The sequence below is a fragment of the Coturnix japonica genome, chromosome 2, assembly GCF_001577835.2.
Source record: "Coturnix japonica isolate 7356 chromosome 2, Coturnix japonica 2.1, whole genome shotgun sequence".
NCBI lineage: Eukaryota > Metazoa > Chordata > Aves > Galliformes > Phasianidae > Coturnix > Coturnix japonica.
The window spans coordinates 25,414,619-25,437,479 of NC_029517.1; the positions used below are offsets into that span (position 1 = coordinate 25,414,619).

Here is a 22,861-nt window from a genome sequence, read left to right on the forward strand (position 1 = left end):
CCTTCAGAAAATGTAAATTCAGCTTGAAACTGCCAAGTCCAACTTCCTTGCTTCTGTGTTGTTGTTTTTCCCCCAGTTATGTGATATTAAAGCTAAAAAAAAAAAAAAAAAAAAAAAAAAAAAAAAAAGATAAAAATAAAAATAAAAAATGTTCTTAGAGATGCCTAAATCAGATCCATACTTTGTAAAGTACCTTTCAGTTTCCTTTTAATGAAGGTGACAGAATATTGCACAAAAAATTCATTAGTCATAAAGCTGTTTTTAACATTAGAAACACTAAAACATAACAGCATACTGATAAATCAACCTCTGTTTTTTCCCTTCTACTATTTTCCCTGATGGCACTGCAGTAGCTGTTGATTTTTATGTGCATACTCTTCTCTACTAATGTTACTCTTCAGAACTTACACATTTCACACAGTGCAGGCTGAGCACAGAAAAGTGTGATTGAATCTAAGGATTTTAAGTGCACATTTAAATGTGTATGTGTTTCATACAGAAACATGGATTAGCAGGGCAATATAGACATGTCTGTTACTGATAACTGCTTGCTGTAATTTCACAGTAAGTTATCAGAAAATCATTTCATAATGTATTGTAGTCCAAACATTCAAACATAACATAAAATACAGCAGTGACACATATAGCAAGTATAGAAATCAGAAATAATCAAGTAAGAGCTGTACACTGGTACAGAGAATAAACAATGTTGAACAACTAGGAAGACCAGGAAATAAGCTCTGATTCTATTTATATATTGTTATATTTAAGAGCCATGTTCTCTAGCACTTCTGAATAAACAATATTCTTGCACGGGGGAAAGTATTTAAGATTAATTTCCAAGAGGAATTCATGAACTGGAAGCCTTCTACAACGTAAAATATCAATTAGAAAAAATGTTCTACTAATATGTAAAACTATTCAGAAGTCTACATATGAACTAATAACATTTATTGTTCAGCTTGTCTGCAGCCAGCTTTAAGTCTCTTTAAGAGAAATGAGGTTTTGATGTTCCTACTCCCTGTTTTTAAACAGTGTTCAAAAAGAGAGGTCAGTTCTAACTAGATTTGACATACAGTTAAGAGGTACAGAAGAACAGAACTCAGGAGTAATACATTCATATAATTTTTATGAAAACCAGTGACCAAGCAGGTGAGAGACACCCAGCTTAGCACCTTAACTGGAAGAAAGGTTTCAACATGACCACAGCTAACTATCCTGCTTGGTCTTTCAGCTGACCCACATGCACACTGTATGAGGCAGGGCAAATTTAGGATCTTTCTGTATAAGCACAAGTATTTCAATTTACCCAATATGAGACCTATTCAAAGCTGAAAGTACTAGAGACAGAATGCCTGGCATGAAGCAGTTAGAAGTGGAAGACAGAGGATAAATGCATTCAGGAGGCTGGGGCTGTACAAGTCCTCTGTCCCTGTACAAATACTCAGTGAGGTATTGTAGAGTTGCACTGTAGCCCTTTGCAGACACTCATATCCCCACAGGTTCTTCAAAATGCCATCACTAAGTGTGGCAAAGCTGAACACAAAATGACACATTTTAAATTTAGAAGTGTTGCAGCAAAACAATTTTAATTTGCTAAGACAACCATTAATTACTCAAAGCTTCTTCTTAAATAACTGAGCTATTTTCTCAGCCTGAGGGACAAATCTATTCTCACAATAGGAAAATCTGCAAAGTTTGTCAAAAGAGAAATTATGCAAAGCTACTTCATCCTCCTTAAAGAGATGGTGGCCCACATTTAAGAGAAATGCTGAGCTTTGATTTGGCTAAAAATCATACCAAATAAGATCTCAGGTATAACTTTAAAATAATATTAAATTTAAATAAATTAATTAAATAATAAAATTAAATTTCACATATTAGAGGCTACTTATGGCAATATGATACATAAAAATAGAGGTATCTCTCTTAAGCAGCATAAGAGAATTGTTCTTCAGTCTTCAATCTTCTTTCTAGAAAAATAAAAAAATAAATAATCCAGTTAGCCATATGCAAAGTAATGAAAGAATACCTTAAAGTAATGTCAGAGAGAAAGCTGAGGAATTTAATCAGATGAAATGACTGATTTTCCATACACAAGAAAATAAATAATGATAAAAGAAGAAATAGAAAATTATCTGCAAATTAAAGAGAATCTTGAAATGTGTATTTTTAAAAAAAGTATTTAAAAATATAACAATAACAAAAAAAAAAGAAAAGAAAAAAGGCTTTATTATGTATTTTGTTTAAATTATCTTCAAGGTCTATGAGGAGTTTATGTAATTTTAATAGTGTCTGAAATTAGATAACAGTGCATAAAAACCCCTAAAATATGATGATAGTTTTTTCAGGAAGCATGTGGCATGATGTTACTTGCCTCAAGTTCCTGCTGAGAAGCCAGGAATTAAAGGATGGGTAAAAAGAAAATCACTTTCAAACTGGCAAAGGAACAAATATTGCATGTTCATCCAAATTATACATCTGAATAAGAAGCGTTTTATCCTAAATCCTAAGAAAAGTAACTTTGAGAAATACTTTCTTACCAAAAGGCATTAAGAAGGCTACAGAAGTAGAAATAGTAAGTTATGCAGTAGTTCTATCTACTCTCCACTTTGCAAACTGACAGATTAAGCTTTCAAAAAAACATAATTCATAAAAGAAGAGCTAGATAATAAATACTGACTGTAAAATCACTTGCAAGGAAGCAACACTTTGCTGATGCCATCACCCTGTATTGTTTTTAATTGAGCTGTCAACTGAGATTAAGTTATTTGAAAGGCTCTTTCTATTCAATTAAGCTTCTTAATAAAAGTAATTGCTTTTCTAATTTCCCATTGGGCTATTACAGTATAATCCAGTATCAACTGGAAAAAACTAGAGACTCAATCGTCTCAGTTGATATTTGGAATGGGGCTATAGCATCAGCTATAGCCTTGGCAAAATAGTATGTAGGCAAGAATGAAACTGTATATGTTGCAGGAGAACAAATAGGGTAAAACTCAGCCTTTAATAATTAAGATGTGACAAGAAAATGGTTTCATATTATTAGGTTCCCCTTAAATTGATATACTTTAAAAAGCAAATGAAAGGAAGGGGAAGTGCAGCAGCATTTCCTCACAAAAGCATGATCAGATAGCTGAAGACTAACTAAGCTAAGAGTGAAATGAAAGTACAGATGAAAGTATGTTTACAGTTCTTACTGAAATGTTGAGATTTTTCTTCACATAAGAAAAAAGCCCTACGTGAAATTTCTAATTTCTGGAATACACGATGTCTGGGCAAAGAGTTCCCTCAGTTTCTAGATGATTATATAACTCTTGTTCCAGTGTGCAAATTTGATGCAGTTAGCATCAAATAAAACAGATAGTCAGTTTCTGTGGGCCTCCAATGAAAGTCAAAAATAGATGGGCTGCAAAACAAGTGGAAGCTTTCAGAGTACTTTTTTTCTTTTTTTAAATTATTTTTTATATCTCTGAGATTCCTACTACTTGAGTTCTTTTCCAACAAATGTCTTTTGCCTAAATGCGAGTTAGATAAAATAGTTCCTATTTGTATGGTGCCTGGCACACATACAGTACAAGTCACCGTAGGTTTAGGAAATTCTACTGAGATCACTGAAAGGTATCCTGGAAACAGCACTTAACTAAAAGTCAGTCTTCTGGAAGCATGCAGTTCAGTATAAACCAGAGAAGGAGATTTCTAAGTTCTTCTCAGCTTTCCTTCTTGCAAAGCAAAAAGCACTAAAAATCTCAGGTGCAGTACCATTTAATTAACTTTCTACCTAGAACCACAGACTGGCTTTCCACAGAATTATGGATAAACTGTCATCCACATAGGCACTCCACAAGAATCAGTTTAACTAATTATTCAAAAATATTTAGAAGGTTTTTGTGCATGTATTTTTTTCTGTTCTGTCTTATAACAGGCTGCCTTAAATACTTATATTTTAACCTAATTCTTTTCTTATAATTAGAAACCATAACTATTTCAGCATATTTTCAGAATACTAAGCACTGTACATATGTCTAACTAGGGACTTCTAATGCAAAATTTGCAATGCACAGAATGCTAAGCTGCTCTGAATTGAAGCAATGCAATTGCTTTGGGGAAGGGAACATAAAATAATATGTATTTTATGTTAGATGACTACACCACAGGACATTCCATAATCAGCTAAACTACTGGCTCATTATCTCTTTCATAACTATGCCAAAATAAGATATTTTGCAAAATGAATCTTAAACTTTGTAAAACAAATAAAAATCTAGCTTTATTACTCATGAATTAACAATATAAAAAAATTACTTCTTATATACAGAACATAATACTTTAATTAAAAAGAAATTTCAAGCACTGATTTTAAACATGCATGTTAATGTAAAAAAAAAAATGCCTGCTATGCAAAGTGATTCATACTCCAGAAGTGTTACATGCAGTATAAGCAGAAGTGTGTAGGCATTTACAAGATACAGATAAGAAGTTCTCCTATCTCAGTGTATTTGCAGTCTAATGTTAAGACACATTTCTTCCACTGCCAGTAGTTAACCTCCTTCTGCATGCCAGTTAGTATTGCTTTCCATATTAATAATTTTATGATTCTACATTAGAATGGCTGGACAAGACCTCTAAGATAATCCGTCCAACCACCAACCTACCACCAATACTGCCTACTAACCCATGTCCCTAAGTACCACATCTACATGTTTCTTGAACACCTCGAGAGAGTTACATTTCCTTGGGCAACCTACTCCAGTGCTTGACCATTATTTCATAGAAAAAGTTTTTCCTAAAAAACAACCTGAACCCCTCTTCCTACAGCGGGATTCTTATTGGGTGATTCATTTTGTATTTTTCTGCATATCTTGTGTGGATTTAATTTTTATTCTGTGTACATATGTATATATATATTTACTAGAACGACAAGAAATATTTCCTACTCTATATATGTAGATAATATATTTTACAAAGGCATCCAGTTAAACTACTGTGGTTTGTGAAGATGCCTTACTTAGAGGCATTAAGATAATTGTACACAGTTCAAGAGCTACCCTTGCCTCAAAAAATTTATGAAATAACTATATACCTCCAGAAGTTCAAGATATGAAAGAACTTTGCAAAGGATGTATATCCTGAGTAGATCAGTATATACACACAGCAGTATAGCAACAACTGCATGCATCTTCATGGAGTTCCATTAATTATAGAATGAGTAATTTTTTAATCTTATTTTTCTTCACAAGCTATGAATATTTTTAGTGATAATTAAATAATATTTTAAAATATGTATTAAAAAAGGGAAAAAAATATAGAAGAATAAAGGAAAGGAAAGTATCATAAAATTTGACCAGAGTAATAGCACCAAACTGTATTTTGCATTATGTTGAATTATCAATTCAGTTATTTTAACAGGTGCTTGATTTACCAGTGTGTAACATGGCTCTTTGAACAACAGCACTTAGTAGTGAGAAAAATTATTTCAGGGGCTATACTTGATTGCAAATGCACTTACCACCCACAGCTCTGCGCATCTTCCTTTCATTAACAGCAGTGGAATATCAACTTAGATCAGAAGGAGAACAGTACATTTGAATTACCTGATAGATTTGAAGCAGGTAGGACATGGTTTCAGAAACTGTCCTTATTTCTGGATTCAATTTCCTTTATTTTGCAAGTTAAAACATTTGAACTTTAGACTTCTGTAGTACACGCATTTATATATGAAATACAAGGCTAAATAAAATTTACAGCAACTGTGTCCTTTTTAAAAATGTAGCTGCTTTTGCCAAGAGTGTGGTTCCAATAGAATCAAAGAATCACCAAGGTTGGAAAAGACCTCCAAGATCATCCAGTCCAACCATCTGCCACTAAACCATGTCCCTCAGTACAACGTTGAAACCTTTCTTGAACACACCCAAGATACCTGACTCCACCATCTCATTGGGCAGCCCATTTCAGAGTGACCACTCTTTCAGATAAGTAGTATTTCCTAACATCCAACCTGAATCAAGGTGTTTTCATCACTGAATCACTGCATTCTTCATCAGCAAGTCATTTTGCCTTGCTTTAATAATCACTTAAAGTCTGTATCAGGGGGGATGGAGCATATAAAGAGAGGAAGACTGCTCAATTAAAAATAATTTTTAAAAAAGAAAGATAAACCTTGTGTTGTAGTAACAAAGATTAGTGGAATCAGTACTCTAGAATAAAACTAATGAAAGTGTGTAAACTGCAGGAGACAGAACAACTATGTAGTTACATTAAATGAAACCAACTGGCAAATGTGAAAATAGTGTACATCAGCAAAGGCAGATGGTGTCTCTAAACCTAATTTTCTTTAACCAGTATGTACCCTGAAAAATTCAATCTTTGCAAATAAGACACCTTTACAGATAAATTTAGTAGAAATGACATTCATTTACACTTGGCACTAATCCTAACCATCTTCAAATAGCAATCGAAACCCATATTGTATCATCTGAATGGTGCAAAATTTATGTGATTCTACCACTAACACTTTTGCAGTTTACACAACTGAAAATGGTTTTGTCTGCATCTCGGATAACATGCACTGCCTCAGATCAGCAGTTTTCCATTCAAGCTTTAATCAAAACAATACACTGAGCACTCACATGGGGCATTAGATAAGCCTTTTGCTAGAAGCTGACTCAGAATGTCTGCATTCATTCAAATGCTTCTGGAAAACGTTTTTTAACTAAATGCATACATTTCTGCTACTCAGTAAGAAGGATTATTCTGTGAAGGTGAACTTGCTGCAAGAGTGCAAACTTTATTAAAACACATTATCAAACAAATGAGAAAAAAGCACAGAAAGAATTTCAATATCTCTAATTCTATTTCTATCTTACTGATGGTATCAAAACATATTCCCTTATGAGTCACATATAACATACTCATTTTCATTTGAAAGTTTTCTGGTCATCAACACAATTTCCAATATACCCAGCTAAACTAAAGATCAACCATAGGAACTGAATGGTCTTCTTCAAGATTTTCTTCTATAGCAAGGACATTTTTATTTATTACTAGTAATTATTAACTGATTTATGTATTCTGTTAAAATATCTAAGAATGTCCGTGGAATGGAAAGTTATTGAACTGCCATAAACAAAGTGAAAAATACCAACCTAGGTGCAGTTAATAACAACATAATATTACAACCTGGAAAAACTATAGCATTACATCATTAATCTCCATAGGAAAAAAAAATACTAGATGTAAGTTACACAAAAATAGTGATGGTCACATACCAAAGAAAGAAAGATTTGCTTACCTATCCCAAAGATCAGGGCTCACCAAATACTCCAAAAGGAGGCATCTCCAAGAAGAGATCCAGCCCTTGAGGCAACCAGCATGTAAATGAGGATGAGGGAGAGATGAAACCTGCCTTGTTCCAACCCTTCCAGTCATACAGGTTAATTGATTTCACCCATTCTCCCAGAGCTGGCTTTGTCCCTTCACCAAATGCTCAATCATTGATTCAGGCCATGACTTATCAATTACCATACAATCTGTAATAGATGCTTACCACTACATTTATTTATTTTTAACTGCAGGCAATTTGGGAAATATTTTAGTTAAGAAATTGGAGTACTTATAAGTGAAATGGTATCTTTATAACTCCATCTATAAGTCTACAGAATCAATCTGTGAAAAGATAAGAGAATATCAAATGTATACATTAAATGTTCTCTTCCGGGATGCTTTAAATAGCAGCTATCTTAATACATTTTAGAGCAAGAAAGGAAAATTAAACCTTGAGTTACAGAAAGGACAAACTGTGCCTCACAACAATTATATCAGGACACCATGTTGGTAAACAACTGACAGGTGCAAAGCACTGCCTTAGCAAATAGATTACAAATGAAAGCAGTCATTAAATGAGCTATGTTTTGAATGTAAAATTCAAGCTCTTCATTGTCTTAGACAAGCATCCAGCACTTTCACAGATACTTACATCCACTGTGAGTTAGTACTGTGCAGAAATTCCACAGGGTGAAGTAGGTGGCAGGATCAATTTCTCCTGCAGAAACATGCATGATGAGAAGGGGATTTATTTTTAAATTTAACTTTGCATAATAGCTTTAAATTTTCTATTATGTTGTTAACTATGAATACATTTTGTTCTATCTTCACACAGGTGCATAGGACCTATTCTTTCTTTTAAAAAACTTACTTAAGTACTTAATTTGCTGATAGATTTAAAATACAAATTAATTACTTGTCACTTGGGATAAACAGGCTCTATAACAAGCACAAAAAAAAAAAGTTAGAAATTTGTCATGTTATCAAAAAAAAACCTCCTATGGAAATTCAGTTTCAATAAGTTTTGCAGCATCTGATTTACACTGAATAAATGAGCCTTACAGTTAAATCTTTTTCCGTATTCCCTATTATACATTCCTCTTCCCCTCTCACACTGCATATTCTTCACCTAGGAATCAATTCTACTTTGTTTCACCTGGAAGAACAGTCTTGTCCAACTTCAGAAGAGTCTGCAGAATCTTTCTGAACATCTTTGTATGCATAATACAATCAACAGGCAACTTAAAAAAACCGCTTAAAGATAAGTGACAACCACTTCATTTTCGGAATGAATATAAATAATGTATTCAAAAGCCAAGTAATAATAACTCGTGTGCATAAAACAGCAGGGATTGTGCTTAGCTCCTCAGTCCTTACAATCTTGATTCATTGTTCCTGTAGAAATCTCTTCTCAGTATAACACATTTAAGCTCAATGTAACCCCACTTGAGTTTGTATCTTCTAGATATTAATAGCCTTCTGAGACTGTGGGTTTTCTTCAGAAGGACAACAAAGCTTGCAGTATAAAGTAAGAAATGAACATTTAGAATACTAACATGTCAGTAAATTGGCTTTTTGATGGTGCTACTTGATTTCTATTTGCAATTTCTATTTGTCAATACATTGGCAAATATATAAATTCTCTCTATACAAGTATCAGTTCCGGAAGATGTGCTTCATTTTTTATGGCCTAGAACTGTTATGACTGATATAGTTGCTATTTAGAAAGCAAAAGTTCACCTTTGAAAAAATAGCATGTATATTAATATTTATTGCAATATCATTGTCAATTTCAAATGACTACATAGTGCTGATATAATGCTGAAAGACTGCTTTGAAGCTTTCACATAGGAAACAGTTTCAGAGATATCAGCAGGCTGCTTCCATGTGGCACATTTCCAGACAGTGAATATCAGAGTCAGTGGTTGGTGGAAAAGAATAGGTATTTTGTTCTCAAATGAGACAGAACAGTTTTTTCCACTAGTCAAGTTATCTACACTTGCAAATTGCTGAGATGCACTGGTCAATTTGTTCATTCATCCATTCAAAGAAAAAAAGCTGTTAAATCCAGTTTAGTTCAAGAGTCAAAAAGCCTATTCTTAAATCCCGCCTTCCCTTATCATCCCAAATAATTCTGAAGAGGTGGTGAGAAATGTAATTTTACTTCTTTATAAGCATGGAATGTATGCTCTTTTTTATCTTGTACGATTATGGTTAAAAAAAAAAAAAAAAAAAAGTATCCCAGAAAAAGCCTACAGAAATGAGAATCAGGAAATAATTTTCATACAGTTGTTAAGGAAAGTTTCACTGGCATACTTATAGCAATCAAATCTTGCTGATAAAGTTTTGTTTACTCCGACTTTTTTGACTGATGTTACTATGAAGACTTTAAAGATATAATGGGAAATATATCACCAGAAATAATTTCACACATTTCAATATTTAGACTCTGAAGATAACTAAAGTAGAGTAAAAAAAAAAAAAAACAAAACAGAAAACAAACAAACAAACAAAAAACCAACAAAAATAACCAACAAATCCGAACAGATTCCTTGAAGAATTTTGCTACATTGTGGCAGGAGTGAATGTTTCCATTTCTCTAGTGGTAGCCTACATGAATTTATTCTAAATGCTCTTTTAATGGAAAAAAAAGAGCAGATATTATAATCATTTTAAGACTTGTAAACACTGAGAAATTATAGATCCCCTGCATGTTAATTGCTTCAAAGGATCTGGCAGTCTTACATTCCTTCCTCACAAATAATCTTGAAATTAAGCAACTGAGATGACATTATTGTAACTACATGAACAAACTAATTTGAAGCTGTTCTTTGAGCTTGACCCGCTGTCAAGCTGGAAGCAAATACTGAGTGGGGTTTCATGGGGTCTGTCCAGGATCCAATATTATTCAATATATTCATTAATTACCTGGATGATGGAACAGACTTATTAAATTTAGAGACAATTCCAAGCTGAAAGCATCTGCAGGCACTTTAGTGAATAAGATTTGAACTGAAAGTTACCTTGACAAATTGTAAAAGTCATAAAAAATATAAATAAATAAATAAATAAATGAAAGAAGAAGAAGAAAGAAAGGAAGAAAGAGAACAAGGAAAACATGCTGTTCAATAAAGAAAAATACAAAGTATCCCATGTAGCAATAATCCTTAGCTGGAAAAAAACAGAAGTAGGAACAATTGAATATGCGTCACATTTGCAGTGGGTAATGAATCATAGAGACAGTGAGAGTCAAAACCATCATATTGTATATGCAGGATCATTTTACAAAAGAAATGTTAAATGATCCTATTTGATACCAGCATAGTTCAGTCTCCAGAATTTCTGTGGAACCTGTCTAGGGCAGAATGAATTTTAATACATCAGAAATATTTAATAGAAGAAATAAAACTTATTTCTTATCTTCTGAACTTATTTAAACTAAGAAATAAAGTTTATCTTACAGTATGCAGAATTTGAACTCTGTTTTTTGCAATAATTTTCTTTCTCAGCAGAAAAGAACATTGTAGAATTGCTTTATCTTCAGGTATAGGAAGTATACTACAAACTGAATTGTATGTATTAAACAATACCACAGACATTTGATCGCAGAGAGGTCACATACATACAAAACCACAAACTGAAGCATGAATGTTCTTTTTTTTTTTTTTTTTTTGTTCCAAAGAGCTTGTGAATGAAAAATGGCATGCTACTGTAACCAAAGTAAGCAGAATTTATAGGAGCAACATTTAGTAATATGTCAGGGCCACCAACACTCTATACAGTCATGACTGTTCCCACTTTCACTAATGCAAGGAATAAATTCAGGAAAGATAGGACAGTCATGCCTGCCACCTCTTCTATTTTGCTCATCAGAAATTATCTTCCATGGCAAAAAATAGTTAAACACCTCTAAATACATAATCCACAGAGTATATCTAGAAGACTGGTTATTTTTACATATAATCTAAAGAGAAGTTGAAATCATTAGGATAAACAAAAAAGTTCATTCTACCTCCATCATTAGGATCATTGAAATAATTTTCATAATTTAAACTATTTATTTGTTGTCTTTTTATTCTGCTTGAGCAATGAAATTAAACAAAAGAAATACACACTTGTTGATAAGCAATTTGCGATGTCCAGCCTAACTCTGGTGAATACAACTCATTCCATCTATGTAATTAAAATATTCCATGATTATTTTAACCAAGGGGAGCAAAACTCTAAGTATTAATAAAGCTCTATGATTGTGAAACAAGCTTGCTTCTTCTATTCATAACGGCACATGCCTGACGTATCTTTGCAGAATCAAATATTCAGATAGGACCCAGTTTATAATTTCTTTATTAGAGTTTCATTTCCATTTCAGTTAAGCCTTAATGATTTATGCCCGGTATAATTACTTTCTAGAAGTTAAAACTAGATATTTTCCTGCCTTTGAACCACAGTTGATCTAAAAGCTTTAGAATGTATTCTTCTGAAATAGTACATGAACTCTTCACGAGTCCTTGTTCATATGCATTGTAATTCAGCTGTACAATGTCATGTTTATTATCACTTGCATTGTATAATGGAAGATATGTTCAGATAAGCAGTTATTAGTGCTGATGCTGGGAAAAGAAGCTCTTTATTCCTGTTGTTTTTGGAGCAGTTACAGTCATTGTAACAAATGAATTATGCACCCAACCTTGTACAAGGATGAAGATTTGCCCTTAATTCTTGTTTCCTATGAAGTTATGGGACTAAGTCAGAGTTCTGGAAACAGTCTTCATGCAAATGCTATGTTGCTCTTAAAAACAGGAAGTGCAAAACATACATGGGATTAGATAAATTGTACTAGCTACCTTTCATGCAAATGTCTTTATTTTAACAGAGCAAGTCTAGGAGTAAAGTTTTACTCAGTATAGGACATCAGAATTGGACTTTAATGCTGGTTATGCTAACTAGAAAGGAAGCCAAGGCAATCACTTAAATTCTTACAGTATCAGTTGATTTCCCCAGCAAAAAGAAATAAAAAGGAAATGCAGTAAGAACTCTTGTAAAACCACTTACATTTTTGGAAATTCTTAATTGGGAAATATATTTACATTGTTTAAATATTTAAATAATTTAAATATTTTATATTCATCATGTTTATATTTCTATAAAAATAAATATCACCTGCTTCAGTGAAAAACCTTTGCAAAATCTATTATTCATGCTCATTTAATCAAACAAATTAAAGAAAATTAGTTGTACTTTCTAATAAGTATTAAAGTGTTAATCCTGTAAACTTGTTAGGATTGGGTCTGTTGAGGCATGCTACTGAGTGTGGCATGTTTACTTTAGGAGTAATTTTATATATTCAAGTCAAACAGAAAAGCTTTTAGTACTCTGCTCAGCTACTGTGAAATAGTTTCATTTCTGCTATTCTCTTGAGATCCAGACTCAAAGAGCTTAAGATAAAAGCAATGGGAAGATCAGACCTTTATGACAGAAAGTTTAGAGATGCAATTACTGGCTTATGTAAGAGGGTAAGAAGCAAAATAGAAAATGTAGGAAATATGGGGAGAGATAAGTCATGAAACCTGTTCTTTTACACTGGTTTATCTGTCATGACAGAAACATGTTTATCATATTGAGCTAAAATGCCTCAGCTCCCACAAGCCCACCTTTTATGCAGCAACTGATGTGAGAGTAGCTCACTTTCCCCAGGTCCATGCTGTTCTGTTTTCTCCGAAAACAGAAAGAATGTAATGGGCATACCTTGTCTGTGTGTGTGGGAAGGGCATGCTCACAACCTATGGTCCTGTACAAGGGGAAGGACATATTCCCATATCTTTACTGTGTGCTGACTAGAAAAGATGGTGGTCTGCCATTAATACTGCTATTAGTAGAGGTAGTGGGAAATTTGTCTCCAGCTATCTTATCAGATCTTGACCACTGGTATTTTTTCCATTGGTGCTAAAAAATAAGTTACATCAACTCATTTCAGAAGTAGGGGAGGTCATCATGAGCTAGTACATAATACAAGAATAATGAACTATTATTAGCATTGTTCATGAGTGGTTTTTAAAGCCCAAACCTGCTTATTTATTTATTTATTTATGATTAGCCATTGTCCATTTCTATTTGAAATTTTTCAAAGTATTTTACTAAAAATGTGTATCACAAAAGACAGTGGTTAAAAAAGATGAACTTACACAGGAGCATAGCTGCAGGATGAAAAACATTCCTCACTTTCTGAATGACAGCACGGAGATTTTCCTATACATAAGGATGGATAAAGTGAAATCAGCTGTAGTAAGATAGTAACGTTCCCCTAAGAATCTGTGGGAAGAAAAATATTCTTTTTAAAACAACCATAATGTTTTGCCCTCAATCCATTCCAGTCTTTTAATCCTTACGTAATGTATTTTTGTTTGTTTGTTTGTGTGCTTTTAATGAGATACAGAATAATAGAGCCCTAGAACATGACACCTTTCTAACATGGGGGGCTAGCATACTCCAAAGGTTGATCTTTAACTGTCATACTTTAAACATTCTTTAAATTTCTCTTAATCATCACAATGCAAGATATTCTTCTATATGTAAATGAACTGAAACTCATGACTTTCTGCCTTGATGTTAACAAGCTAAAAAGTAACAACTATTCACAGCACAGCTTTTTTTGGAATAGACAAATAAGATTGCAGTGTTTCCAAGTCACGAATAAATTCCTATATTTCCTCTTCTCTTTTCTTTTAAATAGATTCAATTGATACAACCCACTCACTGCCATCTACCATCATTAGTAATTCCAAAAACAGCGAAGAACTAAAACTTATCCTCAAGCAAGTAGAATTTGCCAAGGCTCAAAAACACTAAAATTTTTTCATTAGAACTTTTATGCCTTAACCTGGCAAACTCTTTGTACCAGTCAGAAAGTACTTGTATTTGATATAATAATACAGGAATGCATTTAGAGTATTAGACATCTACTGGCTATCTTAACTGTGGCTTTCCATAGAGACAGGCTTCAGTGGAACATCTAGAACACCAGTACACTGACGCCCTATATATGCTGCATAGCAAATTAGAACTACTTTATATAAACTAATTGTAACTGACAAAATCAAAACTATTTGATGATAACGAGTTGAAGTTTCGTACTGATTCTAGTGGAAGCTGCCTAGTGCAAGTTATTTTTATGAAAAAATATAGGAGGAAATATTTGAGGTTGATGCACAAATTCATGAAACTCACTTAGGACAAAAGAGTTTTCAGGTTACTACTAGGATAGTAGACACTGTTTAAGGGAATGGGTATGACTGCCTCATGAGATTTGATATTCACCCCTATCCCTGACAAAACATATGCCATCTAGAAATAAATAAATTACAAATATTAACAGAAAAAGGGAAATGAGGCTGAAATCAGTCTTGGAACAATTTTCTTCCAGCAAATTGTATTTCTTAAAAGCTACTGAATCTGGTCTCATCAAAAGAAAATGTCACAGACTCTCAAAAGCAAAGGACAGACAATTCTACAGATTATTGGATCATGTACTATTTATAGGCATCTAACCTTTTCAGCCTCAAAGAAAAGCAAATAGAACAGTTGTGTCATAGATTCAAGCCCCAAATTAGAGTAATTTTGTAGTGTTATTGTATTTTATTAATCACACATACTCAGCAAAACACTGAGTCACCACTAGTGTGAACATTCCATTGTCATAGTAAATAAAACTACCATACTTAAATACTCCAAAATAAACAAATATGTAAATACCTGATTTTTTTGTTTGTTTGTTTTTACACATCCTTTATCTTCTCCTTCTATATTTACAACATATTGTTTCCAGTAACCATTTAACAAAACAGAGTTTGAGTAATAACTGAGAGGGAAATCACGTATGTTCTACAGTTCTGAAGGCAAACAATTCTAACAATTATATTCAATTCATTGCCTAATTTAGGTCTTATTTAGAAAAAAAAAGTCACAGAAAAGACATGAGGTGCAAGATAGGACCAGTGAAATTATAGGAAAACTATCAGTTTTGGTTGTATGAGTGATAATGGAACTAATTGCATTGAACAGGCAGAGGAATCTGCAGTGCTTGAATACTTGCACCTAGCACTGATGGATTTCAGCAACAACTGTGAAGTAAACAACTGACCTCTCCCTCTCTTTTTATTTATTTATTTATTTATTTATTTATTTCCCTTGTTTGCTTCTTTAATTGTTCTTTCAAATTATGTGTTGAAGTACTCCAGAACAACTTCCAACAAGTGGATAAATAAAACGAAATGCTTTATCTCCTTTATGCTCTTCATTTTCAATGTAATTTTCATTGCAATTCACTAAAATAGCATTTCAGCTGTCTAAAAATAGTGAAAAAAATAATAAAATTAAAAGTGGATAGATCTGAAAACACCTTCCCTCTCCCAAACTGAGTGAAGGGTACCACAATTCAACTACTGTATATCTCACCACTATTTCAAACACTGTCAGATTTGAAATTCAGACACTCCAATGTTCCACCATGTTATTGAAACTATTTCCAGCTTTGATGAGCTAACAGTTATGTCCATTTCATAACAAATATAAGTGTCCTTAAATGACTGCCCAAGATTCATGCATGTGTGAACCAAATTGCTCTGCAAGGATTGTCCAGAACTTAAGAAGAAAAGGGGTTAGACTTCTATCAAAGTATCAGCTTGTGGCATGCATGAACCATAATTGAGCGGTGGAAAGACTGCATCTGTTTTCAGTTCACTCCCAAATATTTATTCATTATATTTTCTGTGTTAGCAGTTTAGCTGTAATTTCTTTTAATTCAATCATCTCCAAATAAGGAGGAAATTTACTGCTTTTCTGAACCAGAAATCTTCCCATCTTATAGCAGTACAGCAGTATGATTTCCAGCACTGACCTCCTTGGCAGGAATTGCAGCACACGTAAGATAAAATATCATGCACTACTGGCCATAAGAATATTGTCATGGTTTCTACACTGTTGCCATGTGCTTACCTAGTTACACCTAGTTTATTAAGAAAATCAGCAATTTTATAAATGTGAAGTATTTCTCATTTTATAAATGTGAAGTATTTCTCAAGAAACGAGTGATCTTCAAGCATTAAGAAAGTAACTACCTTAGAAATTCCTTACTTGGATTAACAAGACACAATACTGTCCTAAACAAAAAAGATATTTGTTCTAATTCCTATTTTCTATCCCAATATTATATGCCAAAAGAATATCAGATAATCACGAGGAACTAAATCAGTGTCTAGAGGAATTTATATCATCATCAACAGGTCAAGAACTTAGATATTCACTTCATTCAGTTAATATGCGTGAACTGAAAGACTACAAGTGAGTGTTTTTATATGTTGAAATGTGTCTGTATGAAGACTTTCACTGACTTCAGTCAAGCAGCTCACGTGAAGAAAATCTCATCAGTGTAAATAAGTTCTGTGCAATCTAGACTTCAGTAATTTCATAACCCTTCAAGCTGTTTTTGCAAATGAACTAAGAAAGCTTTCATTATATGAAATGAAAAACTTGTGATAACAAGGCTGTCACATTATTTCACTCTTCAAACAGACAGATTACATTATTAAAAAAGATATCTTAGAAATTGTTTTCATCAGTTGTTTGCATGATCTGAAGCCCCTTATTTCACAGTTTTCTTCACAGTCTAAACTCTGTTTAACCCACTTGTCCAGTCATTTAAATCTCTTCACAGTAGGTTAGCACCTAATGTCTCTGTGAAAATTTATATCGCTGATATACATTTTAAAAATCAGTTTGCTAATTTTCCTTCATGGTTATCTGCAAGACATAGGCATTACCAGAGGGTGAGTCATCTGACTTCTCTCAGGATAATATTCACTTTTCTCAAGGGCTGCACTTTTTTTCTTGATTCAGTACAGTGGAGTCCAACTGAAGCACAGAGGATTCCAAAAATAATTGTAGCTGAAGTTAGCACAGATTTGATGCACAATTTGTTTTCTTCACTTCTTGTCTACTGCTGTCTCTCTACATGCACTGTAGTTACAGCACTGAGGGAGCACAGTTAACATAATACTAAAAACCAAAGTAGAAAATATAACTTGAGAGAAAACTCTGAAATACTGTCCTCACAAATGAGGGTAACAAACAAACAGAAGCGTCAAATAGTTATGGTTTCCAAAATTTCTGCTTTTGAAAGATGAAGCAGTTAAATACCACACAAAACAGCTAATCACAACTGTATATAATTTAACTATAATAATTGAACTAATGCTACTTTAAGAGTGAAAAAAACAACAAGATACTTCACTTTTACCAAGCTCATCACCATAACTTGGGGACACCACAGCAGAGGAAGTCATGGAAGTTTGCAAATGGTTCTTTCTTGAAATATTAATTAGAACATTTAAATATCTTGAAGAAATAAATTTTCTAATTTCCTTTTTAAGAGTGCAAAAGTTTGGCAAAGAAGAAAGAAATAATTACTTGAATGCATGAATGCTACTGAACAATGAACAACAAACAATCATGCAATTTCAGCAATTTTAAGGAAGCATAAAGCCCACCTAGACAAAGAAAACATTAGCATTCCTTTGACACTTCATCTCAGTGGCTTTGTCTGACAAGGTTTCAGACAGAATATAATATCTCTCAGACCTGTCAGCCCTGACAAGAAACTCCAGTGACAAGAATAATCATAAATTGTATGAGATCCTCACTCTGATTGAAGTGGTTTATTCCAGGATAATTTTAAACAGAGCTGGCTATATAACTTGCTTTTTTGTGCTACTTAAAATCTAACCTTTTCTTTTGTAAAGTGTACACTTCAAACAAAAATAAACATTTCTTAATGGAAGAACACAGTCTTAGATAAAGAATTTGCTGTTATTAAAATGAAGATGACCTGCTGTTTTGTTTGTGGTTCTCAGAAGTTCCTCATTACTTTTTGTCTCTCCTTTCTGTCTCTCTGGCTCTCAAATCTTTTTTGCTCAACTTCCTTCAATCTTCAGTATTTCCCACAATCTGGATTTTAGCATCCAGTAAAAAATATTACACACAAGCAGTGAGATAAAGACTCCCACACATAATGTAAGATATTACAGAGTGCCATTCTTTCTGTATATTCTGAGACTGATAAACAAGAGCCAGCTAAAGAAAAATGTAGATTAAAGAAATCATAAGACGTTGCAAAAACTTTTTTTTTTTTTTTTTTTTTCTCCTCATAAAGCCATAAGTTGTTAGAACCTGTAATTCTTATCTTTAAAAGAAGTCTGGATCTCCCTTGAGCAGTGCTTCCTCCATCTTTGGTAGATTCATGAGTCTAATTCCTTATGCCTCTGAAGAATAAAACTTATACAGCCATTTCTAAAATAAAATTTAATCAAACACTATTAGATTATAAATAGTCTGTTAGCCTTCATTTGTGTACTTTTTTTTTCTTTTTTTTTTCTTTTCTTTTCTTTTTTTTTTCTTCTTTATTTTTTATTATAGAGCCACAAAAATACTTAAGAAACTGCAGTACCTCTCTTATGAGGAAAGACCAAGAGTACTGGGACTTTTAAGAAGGCTCTTGGGCATCTCATCAATGTATGTAAACACCCAAAAGGAGGACACAGAAAAAGGAACCAGTTGATTTTCAGTGGTGTCCAGTGAAAGAACAAGAGGCAGCTGATGCTGAAACACTAGGGTTTCCATTTAAACATCACAAAATACTTATTTGCTATGAGGGTGACTAACCATTGGCACAGGTTCCTCAGAATGATTCTGAATGGTGGACCTGCTTGAATATGGGGGTTAGATGAGACGACCTCCAGGGGTCTGTCAAATCCTGTCTAGGATCTGAGAGAAAGAATCCTTATAAGTACACATCTAATACAGTAGTATCAAAAGGAGAGTATTGACAGGATTGAGTTAAAGAAAGATACTTTATCAGAATTTGAGCTCTGTTACATATAAGATTACATACGGAATGTTTTGCACTGATTCATCAGTGACAATATAGTGTTACATCAATCATTGTATTTTGGGTCTACAAGATTTGGAGGAGACTAAAGTATTTGGGAAAATGCTGCTTCTTGTATAAAGACCAAGACAAGAAAAATGAGAAGATTACTCATGTAACTGAAGAGTATATTTTCTCCACTGTATTTACAGATGACTCCATAGCCATTGCTATTATCTATATCTTTTATCTGGAAAAAAAGAGAGTACAAAGTTGTGTGCCCCGGTGGCGCAGTGGTAGGAATGCTGCCTTGCAACACTGGGGCCCGGGGTTCGAATCCCCCTGTGGCGCAAGTGGTAGAAGTGCCGCTCTGCAGCACAGAGGCTCGAATCCTGGGGGTTGGACTCCATGATCTCTAAGGTCCCTTCCAACCTGCACGAGACTATGATACTATGATGATATATTTGTAAACAGACACAAAAATAATTGTTCGAATCTGAATGTGAAAGTTTGTTACACAAAAAAAGATGACAAGACAATTCATTACTAGATCCACATTCTGTCTAGAGATGTACACATGCTGACATAACAAATGAAAGAACTGAGGAACAGATACAAAATGAAAGTGTTCAATGTTATTGTAGGTCATAACTAATTCTTGCAAAGAACTGCTTCACAGGTTTTGCCACAGGAGCAGCAAAAGAAGGCACAGTACAAAGCAGGTTAGTAGCAATCCATGAATGAATCTCATATTTTCCATTAGTTATTAACCTGTCAACATTTGGAATCTTTACTCTTCCTTTCTCAACTAATTCTCTGAAAAGGTGAGTGTAGATCTGTTTGAAATATCCATTATTTTAAAAGAATTTACACCAGAGTTGAGTGGCATTAAAATAGGGGGTCAACTTCCAGCTTACTTTTGATGAGGCATGCTTGGAATTGTACTAAAAACCATCTGAAAGAAAATTCATGATTTCCCCTGTGTAGATTATTCATATGTAAGGACTGAACTGAACTAATGTGAAGATATGATAAATTTAAATTGGAAGTTGCTACTGTGAAAATCAAACTTCAAATAAAAATGTTATCCTAAATAATCCCTAAGTATCAAAAAGTATAAAACTAAGAAATTGAAAGTTCTAGTGTCAACACTATGGAAATCTTATAAGCTCTGTATTCCATATCTACATACGTTAATAGAGAACAAAATATGAAGATAATCCAAGCTGACACATTCAAATAATAGATTTTACTAAGGCCTTAATCCCACTGCCTACCAGATGCATTTTGTCAGATCTTATACCTAGTAGGAAAGCTAAGAGATTAAACTTGTTTGAACCAACTTCAGGTCTCTCAGCAGTGTGGTAAAAACTGAATTTTCCCATCCAAGTCAAACATGGTCGAGATCTGAGCACAGTTGGAAAGAAGACAGCTGCTGGAACTAGAATGGAGCTCAGGGGAGCTGGTCTTGCAGCCTCCTGAAGTCAGCAAAGAAATGGAGAGAAAACAACTCCCAGTTGAAGCATCTCCCTGCTCCAGCTTCTGTACCTCTAAGCCTCAGTCACAGCAGGATTTTCTTAGGTCACTCGGTGGGAAAAACTACCTCTTACAGCCTGCTGCTCTGGCATCTTCCTACCTCACCTACAGCAACAATCCATCCACAGAGCAATCTGTGTTCTTACTGTACCCAAGCAAGTGATTTCAGCTGAAACATCAGCACTGAGTACATGCTGTTTCTTCTAAGTCCCTTCTAGATACAGGCCACACACACAGTGGTCTCACATGGACCAGTGGGAAAGAGAGCCAAAGGACATTTCTCTCTCTGAAGATCAATCTACCTTGCTTGTCTTTACCACTGACTTTATTCAGAAGTTATTCAAAAGATACTATTCAAAGGATTCCCCATTTCAGTTGATTTAATTAAGGTTATTATGTGCACAAATTGCTTTAGGAAAATATGATTTAGGTTTACTTGAATGTTAATATCATGTTGGTACTATCTGTTTCTAAACAGCTAATATAAATAATTGGCACTATGCCTTGTTAATACATCTGAAAAAGAAAAAAAAAAAAAAAAAAGTAATATTGTTTAATGAAGTCAGAGAAAACATCGTTTTGTGACTCATGATATTTCTAAGGATGAAAAATTTTCACAAACCTTTCTCCCAGAACCAGTACAACATTTCTGATGTGGCAAAACTCAAACATTAAACTCTATGAGATAGAAGAAATCAAACAGAAAATAAACTGGGTCTGTGGGTGATTCAATGTAAATGAAGTACGGTACATCACAGGTTCTTTGGCTTAGGTGAAGCAGCACTGAGACAAAAGATGGATAGATTATTTGAAATGGAAAGGACAGAAATAATAATACAGAAAACAAAATAATCTCCCCAAACCCCAAGATTTTAGAAGTTAGCTACCTAGAAGCTTAATTACACAAATTCCACTTCCATATGTTTCCTCCTGTCTTAGATAAAATTCCTGCTATACTTTTGAGAAATATATAAAAACCTTTTTTTTTTTTTTTTTGCATTTAAATACTTGTGATTCAGAGCATGCGGATATTTTTCATCTTGTTTTTACTAGCTGAAGCATAAAAGCATATTGTTCTTCAGTAATAACATATTGCTCTTACCTTTCTTGAAAAACTAGCCTGTCAGTTGTTTGAGAATACCTGGATTCAACATCTATATCAAATCACAGAACCTTATATGAAAACTTGTGCAAGGCATGAGTCTCACCTTTATATGCAAAAAACCAAAACCAAAAACAAAGCAATAATAATAAAAAAGAAGAAGAAGAAAAAAAAAAGACTATAAATGACAGATCCTTTTGCAAGGTAGGCTAGAGTGACTAGTTCTTGTCATAATGTTGTCATAGTGACAGTGACATCAATATACTTCATGACAATCAGTACAGCAATTTATCTGGAGTAAACATCAGCTTTGATTCCCAAGTGTATTTCGTTCTGATCTCCTTTTCACGTTTTATTAGAATATGTATATATATATATATATTTACGCTATTCCTTGGTTCAAATATAGCTGTACTAATTCTGACTGTAAGAAACATTATCAAAAAATAATTTTTAAAAAGTGCAACAACAAACAAAATGGAAGAACATGAAGCAAAATAGTTTGTATGTAGAATTTATTTATAAGAATTAAAATCTCAGACATTGTTCATTAAAACCATGCAGAGCATTCAATCAAATGATAAGGTAGCAAGTTTATAAAAAGAAAATTAAAAAGTGACAGAATATTAATAAAGACTTCATAATCAGAAATAGTTTTGAAACTAAGTAGATAAGCTGGTTAACGAAGGAATGGGGTTCCTCATTACCTACTCTAAGACTTTTGAACTTCAGTCTTAGGAAGGTTTTAGTTTGGTGCCAACAAAAAAGGTAAACATAAACTATAAAGAATTAAGGTATATATAATTCTTATGTTTGTTTTCAGTACTACTGGCCAATTATAGAGAATAAATACTGAATGAAATATATCGTTGGTATTACTCAATACTTTCCTTATTTGTTTGGATGTTACTAAATACATTTAAGAATTAAGCTGAACTAAAATAATTTAAAAATATCTTTAGCCACATGTGATCCTTATTTAA

The 22,861-nt window shown here is 33.4% G+C and overlaps 1 long non-coding RNA gene across 2 annotated transcripts; it reads right to left on the reverse strand.

Moving 5' to 3' along the window:
* Window positions 1-1,867: 1,867 nt before the first annotated feature.
* Window positions 1,868-22,092, reverse strand: LOC116653033. Of its 2 annotated transcripts, none has more exons than XR_004306416.1 (4): window positions 21,879-22,092; window positions 7,976-8,041; window positions 5,510-5,594; window positions 1,868-1,973 (listed from the first exon to the last, which is right to left on the reverse strand). It is a non-coding gene; the product is annotated as an uncharacterized LOC116653033 (long non-coding RNA). The 2 variants fall into 2 exon arrangements; XR_004306415.1 differs by lacking the exon at window positions 21,879-22,092 and adding an exon at window positions 13,506-13,628.
* Between the last annotated feature and the right edge of the window lie 769 nt (window positions 22,093-22,861).